Below are 13,757 nucleotides of genomic sequence, written 5' to 3'. Positions count from 1 at the left end.
TGTGCATGGAAAATTGTCTGGCAGCCTCCCTGACAGCAAGCAGTGATAGTGCCCATGAAGGGGACCTTGTTGGGCCCGCCCCTTTCACGGTTATCGCTTCTCGGCCTTTTGGCTAAGATCAAGTGTAGTATCTGTTCTTATCAGTTTAATATCTGATACGTCCCCTATCTGGGGACCATATATTAAATGGATTTTTGAGAACGGGGGCCGATTTCGAAGCTTGCTTCCGTCGCCCTATGCATTGACCCGATATGGCAGTATCTTCGGGTACAGTGCACCACCCCCTTACAGGGTTAAAAAGAAAGATTCCTACTTTCATTGCTACCTGCTTGCTGGCTAGCCAGCTAGCCAGCCCTGTGGGCCTTGCTGCTGCTGCAGCCAAAAAACAAAAGGTGGTGCTGCTGCTGCTTCTGCTGCTGCTGCTTCTGCTGCTTCTGCTTCTGCTTGTGTCTGGCCCCTGTTGGAGCGTCCAGGCACAGGACTTCTGCTGCTGCTGACTAAATGGCCTCCTTAATTGGATCATTTGAGTAGCCAGCACACCTGTGCAGGTAGGGCATGACATGATAGGCAGCTGCCTTGATAGCGGGTGGGTGCTGAATGTTCCTAATTGACAAAATAAGATTAATGCTTATGAAGAAATATAAAATCTCATCCCTTCCCCAATATCGCGCCACACCCCTACCCCTTAATTCCCTGGTTGAACGTGATGGACATATGTCTTTTTTCGACCGTACTAACTATGTAACTATGTAACATAACATGGGGGGGGGGGGGGGGGTCTCCTGGCTGTTCACACAGGTGTGTCATTGCTGTACATTGACCATGCATTGCTTCTGTGTATTGCAAAGGCAAAGACAAATGCTTCCAGCCATCCATTGCACTAATGGATTGGTCATCAGCTGGCTGTCTATGTCCCGCATCAATATAGACCAAAGTACAGAGGGTTAGGCTATGCTATTGTGCACCTACCTGATGCATCAGAAGGTGCGAGGCCCTTGCTAAATTCTGTGCACAGACTTTGAGATCTATGCTTTAGACTGTATCTAAACCTGCTCCAACATGGACTGACATTCTGGCCTACTTTCAGCCGATGCGACTTGTCTGTCGCTGAACAGTCGCTTTTTATGTATTCAGCACCTATGTATAATGTTGTAAAAATGCTCTAGAAGCTAAAGTCGCAGAAATGTCACACATATTTGGCCTGCAACTTTCTGTGCGACAAATTCAGACAGGAAAAATCAGTATAAATCCTTAGAAAATTATCCCCCAGTGTCTCCATCTGCTGGCGGTATTGAATAAGCATTGCTGCACTGATGGGGTATGCATTAGACGAAAAAAAAGAAGAAAAAGAAGAATAATACGCCCAGAAAAGAGGCGAAAAGGAGAAAAACGTAAAAAAACGTGAAAAAAAAGTAAGAGGAAGAGAAGGGAAAAAAAGGTGGAAATGGGTTTAAAAGTGATTTCGGCGGAGAAATATATATATATATATATATATATATATATATATATATATATATATATATGCGCACACACACACATAGATATAAACGTATTCTCCGTTGAGATATTGCAGCCGCTGCTGTGTCCAGGCCCAGGAGCCTTAGCACTGTGCTGTGATGTCACTCAATACCACTGACATCACTAGGTGTAAACAACATCTCTCCTTTGCTGTGTATGTGACTATGGAGCTGTTTGGTGATGTCGTCTATTACGGCCTTCATAGAAGCAACAGGAGATTGTTGCATCCATCTTGAACCCTCAGAACTACAGTGCTATGATGTCACTCACTTCCACAGGCCTTGCAGAGTGTAAACAACAACAACCCAGCTTTGTTGTGTATGTAACCAAAGGGATTTGTGATGTCACCTAGAACCTTCACAGCAGCGACAGCTTTATGAGGAGCATCAGCACTGCTCTGCCTGAGCAGAACCATCACCGCCATAGGTTGTCAAATAACCCGGATTTAACCCACACAGGTAAGTCCAATGGGGTGCAGGCATGTCCTCTATGCTTACAGCTTCCCGTGGGTGTTGGTTTGATACCGTTTGGGGACAGCCAAGGAGGCATCTGCAGGCAACAAAGGTAGGTGTGTGCTTGTGTGTGTGTTTCCTATGCAGATCCTAAGCCCAGTGTCACATGCAAGTAGGAGGAGTAAGAAGGGTTCCTGGCAAATCCGGGTTATGGATTGCATTTAAAAAGGCCCCGTGGGAGTGCAATGGGCCCCTGTCTTGCTGCTTAGCAATAATGGTATGGGTTTAGGTTCTGCTGTGTGTACTGGTGGTTGACTGCCCCCCAGCCCAGAGTGTGCATGGAAAATTGTCTGGCAGCCTCCCTGACAGCAAGCAGTGATAGTGCCCATGAAGGGGACCTTGTTGGGCCCGCCCCTTTCACGGTTATCGCTTCTCGGCCTTTTGGCTAAGATCAAGTGTAGTATCTGTTCTTATCAGTTTAATATCTGATACGTCCCCTATCTGGGGACCATATATTAAATGGATTTTTGAGAACGGGGGCCGATTTCGAAGCTTGCTTCCGTCGCCCTATGCATTGACCCGATATGGCAGTATCTTCGGGTACAGTGCACCACCCCCTTACAGGGTTAAAAAGAAAGATTCCTACTTTCATTGCTACCTGCTTGCTGGCTAGCCAGCTAGCCAGCCCTGTGGGCCTTGCTGCTGCTGCAGCCAAAAAACAAAAGGTGGTGCTGCTGCTGCTTCTGCTGCTTCTGCTTGTGTCTGGCCGCTGTTGGAGCGTCCAGGCACAGGACTTCTGCTGCTGCTGACTAAATGGCCTCCTTAATTGGATCATTTGAGTAGCCAGCACACCTGTGCAGGTAGGGCATGACATGATAGGCAGCTGCCTTGATAGCGGGTGGGTGCTGAATGTTCCTAATTGACAAAATAAGATTAATGCTTATGAAGAAATATAAAATCTCATCCCTTCCCCAATATCGCGCCACACCCCTACCCCTTAATTCCCTGGTTGAACTTGATGGACATATGTCTTTTTTCGACCGTACTAACTATGTAACTATGTAACATAACATGGGGGGGGGGGGGGGGGGGTCTCCTGGCTGTTCACACAGGTGTGTCATTGCTGTACATTGACCATGCATTGCTTCTGTGGTATTGCAAAGGCAAAGACAAATGCTTCCAGCCATCCATTGCACTAATGGATTGGTCATCAGCTGGCTGTCTATGTCCCGCATCAATATAGACCAAAGTACAGAGGGTTAGGCTATGCTATTGTGCACCTACCTGATGCATCAGAAGGTGCGAGGCCCTTGCTAAATTCTGTGCACAGACTTTGAGATCTATACTTTAGACTGTATCTAAACCTGCTCCAACATGGACTGACATTCTGGCCTACTTTCAGCCGATGCGACTTGTCTGTCGCTGAACAGTCGCTTTTTATGTATTCAGCACCTATGTATAATGTTGTAAAAATGCTCTAGAAGCTAAAGTCGCAGAAATGTCACACATATTTGGCCTGCAACTTTCTGTGCGACAAATTCAGACAGGAAAAATCAGTATAAATCCTTAGAAAATTATCCCCCAGTGTCTCCATCTGCTGGCGGTATTGAATAAGCATTGCTGCACTGATGGGGTATGCATTAGACGAAAAAAAAGAAGAAAAAGAAGAATAATACGCCCAGAAAAGAGGCGAAAAGGAGAAAAACGTAAAAAAACGTGAAAAAAAAGTAAGAGGAAGAGAAGGGAAAAAAAGGTGGAAATGGGTTTAAAAGTGATTTCGGCGGAGAAATATATATATATATATATATATATATATATATATATATATATACGCGCACACACACACATATATATAAACGTATTCTCCGTTGAGATATTGCAGCCGCTGCTGTGTCCAGGCCCAGGAGCCTTAGCACTGTGCTGTGATGTCACTCAATACCACTGACATCACTAGGTGTAAACAACATCTCTCCTTTGCTGTGTATGTGACTATGGAGCTGTTTGGTGATGTCGTCTATTATGGCCTTCATAGAAGCAACAGGAGATTGTTGCATCCATCTAGAACCCTCAGAACTACAGTGCTATGATGTCACTCACTTCCACAGGCCTTGCAGAGTGTAAACAACAACCCAGCTTTGTTGTGTATGTAACCATAGGGATTTGTGATGTCACCTAGAACCTTCACAGCAGCGACAGCTTTATGAGGAGCATCAGCACTGCTCTGCCTGAGCAGAACCATCACCGCCATAGGTTGTCAAATAACCCGGATTTAACCCACACAGGTAAGTCCAATGGGGTGCAGGCATGTCCTCTATGCTTACAGCTTCCCGTGGGTGTTGGTTTGATACCGTTTGGGGACAGCCAAGGAGGCATCTGCAGGCAACAAAGGTAGGTGTGTGCTTGTGTGTGTGTTTCCTATGCAGATCCTAAGCCCAGTGTCACATGCAAGTAGGAGGAGTAAGAAGGGTTCCTGGCAAATCCGGGTTATGGATTGCATTTAAAAAGGCCCCGTGGGAGTGCAATGGGCCCCTGTCTTGCTGCTTAGCAATAATGGTATGGGTTTAGGTTCTGCTGTGTGTACTGGTGGTTGACTGCCCCCCAGCCCAGAGTGTGCATGGAAAATTGTCTGGCAGCCTCCCTGACAGCAAGCAGTGATAGTGCCCATGAAGGGGACCTTGTTGGGCCCGCCCCTTTCACGGTTATCGCTTCTCGGCCTTTTGGCTAAGATCAAGTGTAGTATCTGTTCTTATCAGTTTAATATCTGATACGTCCCCTATCTGGGGACCATATATTAAATGGATTTTTGAGAACGGGGGCCGATTTCGAAGCTTGCTTCCGTCGCCCTATGCATTGACCCGATATGGCAGTATCTTCGGGTACAGTGCACCACCCCCTTACAGGGTTAAAAAGAAAGATTCCTACTTTCATTGCTACCTGCTTGCTGGCTAGCCAGCTAGCCAGCCCTGTGGGCCTTGCTGCTGCTGCAGCCAAAAAACAAAAGGTGGTGCTGCTGCTGCTTCTGCTGCTTCTGCTTGTGTCTGGCCGCTGTTGGAGCGTCCAGGCACAGGACTTCTGCTGCTGCTGACTAAATGGCCTCCTTAATTGGATCATTTGAGTAGCCAGCACACCTGTGCAGGTAGGGCATGACATGATAGGCAGCTGCCTTGATAGCGGGTGGGTGCTGAATGTTCCTAATTGACAAAATAAGATTAATGCTTATGAAGAAATATAAAATCTCATCCCTTCCCCAATATCGCGCCACACCCCTACCCCTTAATTCCCTGGTTGAACTTGATGGACATATGTCTTTTTTCGACCGTACTAACTATGTAACTATGTAACATAACATGGGGGGGGGGGGGGGGTCTCCTGGCTGTTCACACAGGTGTGTCATTGCTGTACATTGACCATGCATTGCTTCTGTGGTATTGCAAAGGCAAAGACAAATGCTTCCAGCCATCCATTGCACTAATGGATTGGTCATCAGCTGGCTGTCTATGTCCCGCATCAATATAGACCAAAGTACAGAGGGTTAGGCTATGCTATTGTGCACCTACCTGATGCATCAGAAGGTGCGAGGCCCTTGCTAAATTCTGTGCACAGACTTTGAGATCTATACTTTAGACTGTATCTAAACCTGCTCCAACATGGACTGACATTCTGGCCTACTTTCAGCCGATGCGACTTGTCTGTCGCTGAACAGTCGCTTTTTATGTATTCAGCACCTATGTATAATATTGTAAAAATGCTCTAGAAGCTAAAGTCGCAGAAATGTCACACATATTTGGCCTGCAACTTTCTGTGCGACAAATTCAGACAGGAAAAATCAGTATAAATCCTTAGAAAATTATCCCCCAGTGTCTCCATCTGCTGGCGGTATTGAATAAGCATTGCTGCACTGATGGGGTATGCATTAGACGAAAAAAAAGAAGAAAAAGAAGAATAATACGCCCAGAAAAGAGGCGAAAAGGAGAAAAACGTAAAAAAACGTGAAAAAAAAGTAAGAGGAAGAGAAGGGAAAAAAAGGTGGAAATGGGTTTAAAAGTGATTTCGGCGGAGAAATATATATATATATATATATATATATATATATATATATATACGCGCACACACACACATATATATAAACGTATTCTCCGTTGAGATATTGCAGCCGCTGCTGTGTCCAGGCCCAGGAGCCTTAGCACTGTGCTGTGATGTCACTCAATACCACTGACATCACTAGGTGTAAACAACATCTCTCCTTTGCTGTGTATGTGACTATGGAGCTGTTTGGTGATGTCGTCTATTATGGCCTTCATAGAAGCAACAGGAGATTGTTGCATCCATCTAGAACCCTCAGAACTACAGTGCTATGATGTCACTCACTTCCACAGGCCTTGCAGAGTGTAAACAACAACAACCCAGCTTTGTTGTGTATGTAACCATAGGGATTTGTGATGTCACCTAGAACCTTCACAGCAGCGACAGCTTTATGAGGAGCATCAGCACTGCTCTGCCTGAGCAGAACCATCACCGCCATAGGTTGTCAAATAACCCGGATTTAACCCACACAGGTAAGTCCAATGGGGTGCAGGCATGTCCTCTATGCTTACAGCTTCCCGTGGGTGTTGGTTTGATACCGTTTGGGGACAGCCAAGGAGGCATCTGCAGGCAACAAAGGTAGGTGTGTGCTTGTGTGTGTGTTTCCTATGCAGATCCTAAGCCCAGTGTCACATGCAAGTAGGAGGAGTAAGAAGGGTTCCTGGCAAATCCGGGTTATGGATTGCATTTAAAAAGGCCCCGTGGGAGTGCAATGGGCCCCTGTCTTGCTGCTTAGCAATAATGGTATGGGTTTAGGTTCTGCTGTGTGTACTGGTGGTTGACTGCCCCCCAGCCCAGAGTGTGCATGGAAAATTGTCTGGCAGCCTCCCTGACAGCAAGCAGTGATAGTGCCCATGAAGGGGACCTTGTTGGGCCCGCCCCTTTCACGGTTATCGCTTCTCGGCCTTTTGGCTAAGATCAAGTGTAGTATCTGTTCTTATCAGTTTAATATCTGATACGTCCCCTATCTGGGGACCATATATTAAATGGATTTTTGAGAACGGGGGCCGATTTCGAAGCTTGCTTCCGTCGCCCTATGCATTGACCCGATATGGCAGTATCTTCGGGTACAGTGCACCACCCCCTTACAGGGTTAAAAAGAAAGATTCCTACTTTCATTGCTACCTGCTTGCTGGCTAGCCAGCTAGCCAGCCCTGTGGGCCTTGCTGCTGCTGCAGCCAAAAAACAAAAGGTGGTGCTGCTGCTGCTTCTGCTGCTTCTGCTTGTGTCTGGCCGCTGTTGGAGCGTCCAGGCACAGGACTTCTGCTGCTGCTGACTAAATGGCCTCCTTAATTGGATCATTTGAGTAGCCAGCACACCTGTGCAGGTAGGGCATGACATGATAGGCAGCTGCCTTGATAGCGGGTGGGTGCTGAATGTTCCTAATTGACAAAATAAGATTAATGCTTATGAAGAAATATAAAATCTCATCCCTTCCCCAATATCGCGCCACACCCCTACCCCTTAATTCCCTGGTTGAACTTGATGGACATATGTCTTTTTTCGACCGTACTAACTATGTAACATAACATGGGGGGGGGGGGGGGTCTCCTGGCTGTTCACACAGGTGTGTCATTGCTGTACATTGACCATGCATTGCTTCTGTGGTATTGCAAAGGCAAAGACAAATGCTTCCAGCCATCCATTGCACTAATGGATTGGTCATCAGCTGGCTGTCTATGTCCCGCATCAATATAGACCAAAGTACAGAGGGTTAGGCTATGCTATTGTGCACCTACCTGATGCATCAGAAGGTGCGAGGCCCTTGCTAAATTCTGTGCACAGACTTTGAGATCTATACTTTAGACTGTATCTAAACCTGCTCCAACATGGACTGACATTCTGGCCTACTTTCAGCCGATGCGACTTGTCTGTCGCTGAACAGTCGCTTTTTATGTATTCAGCACCTATGTATAATGTTGTAAAAATGCTCTAGAAGCTAAAGTCGCAGAAATGTCACACATATTTGGCCTGCAACTTTCTGTGCGACAAATTCAGACAGGAAAAATCAGTATAAATCCTTAGAAAATTATCCCCCAGTGTCTCCATCTGCTGGCGGTATTGAATAAGCATTGCTGCACTGATGGGGTATGCATTAGACGAAAAAAAAGAAGAAAAAGAAGAATAATACGCCCAGAAAAGAGGCGAAAAGGAGAAAAACGTAAAAAAACGTGAAAAAAAAGTAAGAGGAAGAGAAGGGAAAAAAAGGTGGAAATGGGTTTAAAAGTGATTTCGGCGGAGAAATATATATATATATATATATATATATATATATATATATATATACGCGCACACACACACATATATATAAACGTATTCTCCGTTGAGATATTGCAGCCGCTGCTGTGTCCAGGCCCAGGAGCCTTAGCACTGTGCTGTGATGTCACTCAATACCACTGACATCACTAGGTGTAAACAACATCTCTCCTTTGCTGTGTATGTGACTATGGAGCTGTTTGGTGATGTCGTCTATTATGGCCTTCATAGAAGCAACAGGAGATTGTTGCATCCATCTAGAACCCTCAGAACTACAGTGCTATGATGTCACTCACTTCCACAGGCCTTGCAGAGTGTAAACAACAACAACCCAGCTTTGTTGTGTATGTAACCATAGGGATTTGTGATGTCACCTAGAACCTTCACAGCAGCGACAGCTTTATGAGGAGCATCAGCACTGCTCTGCCTGAGCAGAACCATCACCGCCATAGGTTGTCAAATAACCCGGATTTAACCCACACAGGTAAGTCCAATGGGGTGCAGGCATGTCCTCTATGCTTACAGCTTCCCGTGGGTGTTGGTTTGATACCGTTTGGGGACAGCCAAGGAGGCATCTGCAGGCAACAAAGGTAGGTGTGTGCTTGTGTGTGTGTTTCCTATGCAGATCCTAAGCCCAGTGTCACATGCAAGTAGGAGGAGTAAGAAGGGTTCCTGGCAAATCCGGGTTATGGATTGCATTTAAAAAGGCCCCGTGGGAGTGCAATGGGCCCCTGTCTTGCTGCTTAGCAATAATGGTATGGGTTTAGGTTCTGCTGTGTGTACTGGTGGTTGACTGCCCCCCAGCCCAGAGTGTGCATGGAAAATTGTCTGGCAGCCTCCCTGACAGCAAGCAGTGATAGTGCCCATGAAGGGGACCTTGTTGGGCCCGCCCCTTTCACGGTTATCGCTTCTCGGCCTTTTGGCTAGATCAAGTGTCTGGTCAGGAGGATCCTGGGAGTTTGTCCTACCTTTTTCAAGGGGGGCTGCTACGAGGAACCGAAAAGGCGATCGACAAGATGGGTGTTCGCATCCGTTACCTTACATCCGGTGAAACGCGGATTCGTTTTTCCTTTCGCTTTGATGTTGATGAAGACAAGCAAGAACTCGTCCAACTTTCTTATTTTGTGAAAGAAACTCTCTACAAGCTTCTTGGGGTGAAGAAAGAGAACATCGTCTGTCTCAGAGATCCTCGGAAGGGCAGCTTCATCCTAACTCTGGACTCTGCTTATGCATGCCAGAATCTTTTTGAGAAGCTGAAAAGCAATCAAGACCTTGCTGAGCTTGATGGGATCACGGTCACAGTGTTGTATACTGGTGGCGATATTCCTCTAGTTGTGTGTATGCACAATCCCTTTGTGACTGTGTCCCATATTGAGCTCTTTTTGGGGAAATACTGCAGTTCTGTTAAGTATTCCCATAAGGTGATGAATTCAGAAGACCTATGGACGGGGAAACATAAGTTTTTTGTGAAAATGAAGGAGGATGCTACTGGCATTGGAGGGTTGTGTCATCCACCCTCCAACTTTTCTATCGGTCGGGATAAGGGCTATTTGTTTTATCCCGAGATGCCTACTTTTTGTAGGAAATGTAAGAAATTCGGACATACTATGGAAGTTTGCACGGACACTACAGTTCGCTGTGGTCGGTGCAATCAAGAAGGCCATGTTTCTAAGGACTGTGCTAAAATCGTCTGCAACATTTGTGGTGAAGAAGGCCATGCCTTTAAAGATTGCAGTCTCCGTTCCAGTGTAGCTAGATCGTGGGCTGACCGTGTAGCGGGGAGAGTGGGTGTAGTGCAAGCTGAAGTACCACCTGCGAAAGCACCCCAGCGGTCTGAGGCGCCTTCAGAAAAGCCGGCTGTAACTTCTGATGTCGTGGCGGAGCTTATGGACCTTTCTGCTGCTGTGCCTGAGACAGAGGGGAGACCTTCTGTGGAGGGTTCTGGTGGTGGAGGGTCACTAGTGAGCAGTGAAGCCATGGAGGTTGGCGTGAAGGAGATCAAGCGGAAGAAGGAACTCGGAGATGAGCCACAACTTGGCATTAAACGGCCTGTCAAAAAAAGCTCAGACGAATGTGAGGACAGTCAACATGCATGGAGGCCTTCTATAAGATCAGCGTCCGATCCAAAAAATATCAAACAGTTCGAAAGCCCGGAGTCACCTGTGGGTTTCATATCGGACTCAAACTCCAGTAGCGAATAGCTTCCATAAAGTGCTCCTCTCTTAATGTGAGAGGTCTAAAGAGCCCTACGAGAAGGGCTGCTTTGTTTAGTTTTTTAGAGACCTTGGACTGTTCTCTGTTCTTTTTACAAGAATGTGGAATTGAACATAGTCCAAATTATGAGGACCTTTGTCGTGGCTGGACTTTGGGACCATCGGTCTGGTCAGGTGACAATCTGAACAGATCTTCAGGTGTTGGGATCTTGTTTAGAGGTTCAGATGCACAAGTTTTGTCCTTCTTAGAAATTATACCTGGTAGAGCGCTATTAGTTAATATTAAGTACAATGGCTCGGAGATTAAGCTTTTTAACATCTATGCTTCTCCTGAAAAAAATGATAGAGCCGACTTGATTAATGATATTCAGGCTTTTATCCCAGGTTCAACACCTATTTTAATGGCTGGAGATTTTAATTGTTGTATGAGTGGTGATCATCGTGAGAGTGGAAGTGTGCATGTCAGAGTGGATAAAACAGAGAAACAGATTAAGAGTATGACTGAGGATTTTAACTTTACCGATGTCTGGAGGAGAAAATACCCAGACGACCCTGGTTACACATGGGAAAATAATGTCTGCAAATCCAGGATTGATTTTATTTTTTTATCGGAAAGTTTTAATCTAGTTGATGTTTCTCTTTTATCGAATATTTTCTCTGATCATAAGTTATTATATGCACATGTCACTTTACCTGGCCTAGAGAAAGGCAGAGGCGTTTGGAAGCTCAACACTACTTTATTAGAGGACATGAAAGCAAAAAATGATTTTATTGCTGCTTATAACAAATGGAGATTGCGTCAATCCCAATATAAAAATATTTTGGATTGGTGGGAGGATGTTAAAAAGTGGACTAAACTGTTTTTTATCCGTGTGGGCATCCAAAAGGCTAAGGAGAAAAAGTTATGGTTTAAAATGTTAAACACTAAAATCCAAACATATTATAAACTAAAGCAAGCCGGGCTTGAGATGGATGATGTTATTGCTCAGACAAAGAATGAAATAAAAAATGCCATTAGTCAAAAAGGAAAAGAAATGATTTTTAACAGCAAGGTGCAATGTCTGGAGAATGATGAAAAGTGTTCGAGATTCTTTTTTAAGAAGGTGGTGGGAAAGAAAGAAATGATATCTGTAATTGAAGGGAAGATAACTAATGAAGAGATGTTGCGAGAAGCACAAGTATTTTATCAGGAGCTTTTTAATAAAAAAGATATTGATATTTCCTTTACTAATGATGTTTTAGATACCTTGGATTCAAAACTTGACAAAACTGACCAAGAGAGCCTTTGTGATGAAATCTTTTTACCTGAACTTTTAAGCACCTTTAAGAGTTTTTTAAATGGTAAAACACCTGGTTCGGATGGGTTGCCAGTTGAATTTTATCTGTGTTTTTGGTCCATTTTAAAAGATGATCTTTTAGGTATTTTTAACTGTGCTTTTAAATCTGAGATTTTACCTGCGTCCTGGAGAGATGGTGTTGTTACTCTGATTTTTAAAAAAGGAGACATCTCTAAATTAGAAAATTGGAGGCCTATTACCCTGCTAAATACAGACTATAAGGTTTTAGCAAAAATTTTAGCAAATAGGCTCAAGCAGGTAATTGCTAAGGTTATACACAGTGACCAAGTATGCGGAGTACCTGGAAGGAAAATAAGTGATCATCTAAACCTTGTAAAAGATGTTTTATGGTATCAGAAACAATGTGATCAGAAATTGGCAATTTTATCCTTGGATTTTCAAAAGGCTTATGACCGTGTTTCTCATGATTTTTTATGGTTGGTTTTAAAGAAAATGAATTTTCCTGATTTTATTGTTGGAAAAATTGCACTTTTATATAAAAACTGTTTTAGTCGTATTTTAATTAACGGTTTTTTATCCCAAGAGGTATGTTTACAGTCTGGGGTGAAACAGGGGTGCCCCCTATCACCCATTCTTTTCATATGTGCAATAGAACCTCTGTTGAATGTTTTGAGAAAAGATAAGTTCATTAGAGGAGTGCCAATCCCTGGAAGTGGAGGACAGAGCGTAAAGACGATAGCATACATGGATGATGTTAATATTCTATGTTCAGATGAACCATCCCTGAAACGTGCTATCAGACAGACAGAATTTTTTTGTGAGGGCTCTGGCTTCAAATTAAATAAAAATAAATGTGATTGCTTTGCAATAGGGAATTGGGGCAATACGGAGGTGAATGTGCAATATGATAAAATCAAAATCTTGGGTGTCATCTTTGACAATGAAAATAATGGAGAGGAAAGCTGGTCCATCGTCAAAGAGAAAGTGCAAAAGAAAATAAGTTTTTGGAAAATGAGGAAATTAACAATAGAAGGAAAAGTACTGATAATGAAAGCTTTGTTGCTACCTATCATGCTTTATTTAAGCTTGGTTTTCCCACCGAGTGAACGCACCTTAAAGTTTTTAAACAAGATTTGCTTTCATTTTTTATGGGGGTCTAAAATGGATAAACTCAGGAGAGATGTAATGATGAAGACAAAGAAATTGGGGGGTAAGGATGTGCCTGATTTAAAAAGGTTTTTATATGTTCACTTTTTTTCTATGTGTTTTAATGGCTTGCAAAGAAACTGTTATTGGTCTTATTTTTTAAAATATGCTGCAGGTCACATTTTTAGAAAAAGAAAGTGGATAACCTTACCTTTAACGTCCCCAATCTTATTTATTCCCCCAGCGCACTATGTGGTTTTAGAAAAGATTATTCGTATTTATGGCATTGCTAATTTTAGTCAAGAAATTTGTAGTAATGCACGAAAATTAGTTCCTGAAATCAGGAAGATAGAACAGATTTGCTTAATATCTAATTATTCCACTGAGAAATCTCTAAGAGTTTGGAGGATGGTGAATATGGGATTCTTATCTAATGACTTAAAAGATCTGGCCTGGCAGATAGCACATCAATGTTTGCCTACCAGAGAATTCCAACACAGAAGAGGATTGTGTCGTAGTGCAAAGTGCCCGAGAATGGGGTGTCCTAGTGAGGAAACAGTTTTACACCTTTTTTGGAACTGTTTTTACGCCCAAGAGATATGGCATTTGATAGGACCCTTACTAAAATTCATTTCTGATCTTAATTTTTTAAATCATGAAGTTATTTTATATGGATTTTATAATGTTTTATCTGTGGAGAAGTCTCGGGTTTTGTGGATTAGTATAAATTGTATTAAAATTGCACTATGGAAGACGAGGAATATTCTTCTTTTTAAAAGAGACACTATTAC

At 43.7% G+C, this 13,757-nt stretch overlaps 4 non-coding genes across 4 annotated transcripts; all 4 read left to right on the top strand.

Moving 5' to 3' along the window:
- Positions 1–92: 92 nt before the first annotated feature.
- On the top strand, positions 93–283 carry LOC130307454 (U2 spliceosomal RNA). The gene has a single exon (XR_008856632.1). It is a non-coding gene; the product is annotated as a U2 spliceosomal RNA (small nuclear RNA).
- A 2,112-nt stretch (positions 284–2,395) lies between these two features.
- LOC130307453 (U2 spliceosomal RNA) lies at positions 2,396–2,586 on the top strand. The gene has a single exon (XR_008856631.1). It is a non-coding gene; the product is annotated as a U2 spliceosomal RNA (small nuclear RNA).
- A 2,085-nt stretch (positions 2,587–4,671) lies between these two features.
- LOC130307452 (U2 spliceosomal RNA) lies at positions 4,672–4,862 on the top strand. The gene has a single exon (XR_008856629.1). It is a non-coding gene; the product is annotated as a U2 spliceosomal RNA (small nuclear RNA).
- Positions 4,863–6,945: 2,083 nt separating this feature from the next.
- On the top strand, positions 6,946–7,136 carry LOC130307451 (U2 spliceosomal RNA). The gene has a single exon (XR_008856628.1). It is a non-coding gene; the product is annotated as a U2 spliceosomal RNA (small nuclear RNA).
- Positions 7,137–13,757: the final 6,621 nt, after the last annotated feature.

Source organism: Hyla sarda, unplaced genomic scaffold (assembly GCF_029499605.1).
Source record: "Hyla sarda isolate aHylSar1 unplaced genomic scaffold, aHylSar1.hap1 scaffold_1424, whole genome shotgun sequence".
Classification (NCBI taxonomy): Eukaryota; Metazoa; Chordata; class Amphibia; order Anura; family Hylidae; genus Hyla; species Hyla sarda.
Note: the sequence above shows the minus strand (reverse complement) of the source record. Positions and strands in the feature narration are given on the sequence as shown.